The sequence below is a fragment of the Apteryx mantelli genome, chromosome 2 (genome assembly GCF_036417845.1).
Source record: "Apteryx mantelli isolate bAptMan1 chromosome 2, bAptMan1.hap1, whole genome shotgun sequence".
NCBI lineage: Eukaryota > Metazoa > Chordata > Aves > Apterygiformes > Apterygidae > Apteryx > Apteryx mantelli.
In genome coordinates this window covers 86938280-86941514 of record NC_089979.1, presented here as the reverse complement: position 1 = coordinate 86941514, position 3235 = coordinate 86938280, and the positions used below count along the sequence as shown (strand labels likewise).

The 3235-nt window shown below is 36.8% G+C and overlaps 1 pseudogene; it reads right to left on the bottom strand.

Annotated features, from left to right (window-relative positions):
- Positions 1–229: 229 nt before the first annotated feature.
- On the bottom strand, positions 230–1788 carry LOC136991333 (uncharacterized; annotated as a pseudogene).
- Between the last annotated feature and the right edge of the window lie 1447 nt (positions 1789–3235).

The following is a 3235-nucleotide window of genomic DNA, read 5'->3' as shown; positions in this document are numbered from 1 at the left end:
GAGTCTGGTCCCATCCTCTCGACACCCTCCCATCTCACCCTTCACAGAGTGGTGGTAGGGTCACCTCTTACCTCTGTGCCATAAATAGCATGTTGATAATTGATGCGCTTACAGGTCCACTGTAAGTAAACAGTTTTAGCATGAAGTATTGCTATTACTTATGTACTAACTTAAATGTTTTGGGTGGTGGAACACAGGTTATGTGTTTCATCATGTACCAGACCTTTATTTACAATATAATTATAAGTGATAGACATAGTAGCAGTAGAATCAGTAAAAGCACAATTGGATGAAGCACACAATTAAACATTCTTGTTGCTGTCGGTAACCATCCAAGAAGAGTTTCCCACCAATGATGTTCTCCATCCTTTTTAACTCTTTCTGGAACATGGTGTATCTCTTCTGTATCATGATGAATCGTGATCAGAGTCTTTTGTCCGTTGTCTCGAGTGCGTTTCAGCAGTTGACCTAGGTCATCGTGTCATAGCAGTTTTTTCACCAACATAAGATTCATGCCGATGGGGGTAGGCAATAAGTCTTGATTTAGTGTATAATTAGATTGTAACAATTGATAAGATGTAACAGGAGCTGAATAATTAAAGTTGCATCCCATAATTTCAGTGAAATTACAAACACAAATATTGCAATGGTTGCTCATATCTACAGGGATATTGTCTGCAAGTATAGAATCACAAAGGGTTCTCATGCAAATGCATCCTTTTCCAAGGTAGAAAAGTACGGTTTTAGGGGTTTCATCAAGATGTGTTTCAAAATGACAAACATTTTGTTCAATGCCAAGACAAACGTCTTGGGCTTTGATGTATTACTCTCACAAATAAATCCTTGTTGTTCCCATACAATGCATGCGTTAACATCAACAGTTTGCCATTTGTTTCCATTTTGCTGGGCCCACACTCTATGTCCTATCGGATAGAGTATAGCGCCATTGTGATTTAATCCCAGCGCAATGACTGGGTATATGGTATATACCAAAGCATTGTGTATTGTTAAGACAAAAGCTATAGCCTTATTGTTGATGGGGTCATAAGTAAAATTGACTAAATACCACCAGGACTGAAATTCCCTTTCAAATTTAGTTGCATTATCCCAAATTACCTTTCGAATTTCAGTGAGTAAGATGCTGTCCTCACCCTCTCTTATAATTGCTGCTGCCATAGATTGCATCCACAGTTGAGCATGGATACAACTAACAGCTAGAGAAACATTATATTGGGCTACACCAAGTGCATTTACAATTAATTGGTACCTAAGCTCAGTAATGCTAATCTTGAATTCAAATGATAGCCCCACCCCGTGATGGGCCCAGAGACAGACCACGAAAACTGGCTGGACTGTTGTAAAATTGTACCAACAGTCCAATTTTTCCATGGCACAGTTTTCCCTCTGTTTTGTCCCTGTTTTTCCTTCAGTTACATAGATTTGAATTGCCTGCTCATGAGTGGGTTCATCAATCATTCTGCATCCTATTTCTTGTCCTACCTTTCCCAGCAATTGAGGAAGTCGGTTTGTGCTATCCCAGTTCCATTCATTTTCCGAGTAAACTTCAGTCCCCTGCATAACCACTGTTGCCAAGTTTAGGCCTGTGTTAGAATTCAGTGCCATGCTTCCCATGTGTTTTACAGAAGCATGAGACCAAGGCCAATCGGTGATTTCTTTGTTGATAAAGTTGATTAGCATCAGCAAAACTTGCAACAGCAGTAGACTCATGTATCTTCCTTTCATCTTGATCTTATTGGATTCTGCAAAGCAAAAGTAAAATAGATCCATCTTGGCGGGGTCGTCTGGACACAGGGGAAGAAGGGAAAAGGTGAGAGAAATGAAGAATCTGTGTGCTAGTGACAGTGGTGCTAAGGCATCTCTGCTCAGTTTTGGCAAACATAAACCCAGACTCCTGTATTCTAGGCCTTTGTCCTAACCCTGAGACCACGTTACTATATACTGGAATAGTGCAGTATTCCTAATTTTTCCTCTACCTTAAGAACTATTTGTCATTTTCCGTTGTCTAAAATATAACAGCTATTAGCAATCTCTATAAATTAAGTCTAGGCTAGTCAGAATTGTTTTGAATTATTACTTGTCTGTAAGAAATGGGTATTGGTTATGATTTGGCTTCCAATTTCTCCATGTTGCATCAGAAAAAAAGCTGATGTTCAGTGCTTGTAACTTTGAGACAAATATTTTTTAATTTCCTGATGCAAATGGAAAATGGATTCCATTAAAATAAATTTAATTTCAGTTGTGTGTAATATATCTTTGTGTCTTGGAGTGCATTCTTGGATAAAATATGAAATGGGAAAATCATGTTTCTTAGGAGAGAAATGTTTTACTCATGGTGCTTTTATTTCTCTTTTCTGTATTACCCCATGTTGGTAGGCTGAATTTATGAACTTGCTTTACAGTAGGTTGAATTCTCTGATATTTACTGTACCCAAGAAATCCAGCCTCAGCAGTTCAGCCATGAATCTTTCACATTTTGTATAATTTAGTCATCAGTGTCTCAATTACTTGATTGATTGTCCAGCATTCTATTATATGTTATATTAGGCTTATAAATGGGATCTTAGATCACTGCGCAGAGTATAAGTTCTTCAATTTTGATTACAATAGTCAGAAAATGTTACATAAATCATTTACTCAAAAACTGCAAATCAAATGATATTTTCCCTTTTGAACTGTAAACAAAAATCTATCACTACAAAGAGCCAAATTCTTACAGTTACACTGATGTAAATTGAAGCATGTCCAATAATTGTAGACTTTAGACATAGCAACATTAGGTTGTAACTCCATTACCTCATAGTTTTTAGAGCAAAAAATAAAAATAAAATAAATAAAGAGAAAGCAGTACTTTTGCCTGGAGAAAAAGATGTTTTTTTTTCTTTGGTGTTGGGGGCAGAATTCCAAACTTGGGAGCTTGGCATTTTTTAGGTTTTTTTGTTTGGTTGTTTGGTTGGTTTTTTCTTTGAGTAGGTGGAGTTGCCTTGGGGAGAGCTTCATAGCAAAATCCTAGGGTCAAATTTGACTGGGTTTAATAAATTTATTGTTTTGTTGATGGACTTTGTAATGCCATTGTTAAGTGAAATTTTCTGTTGAGGTCTCCTGAAGAATGTATTTCACATTTGATAACCATAAGACAAATGTATTGATTTTTTTAGTTGCCACTGAAAACATGTAATTTTAAATCTTGTATTTCTTCTCAGGGCAGAGAGAAAGT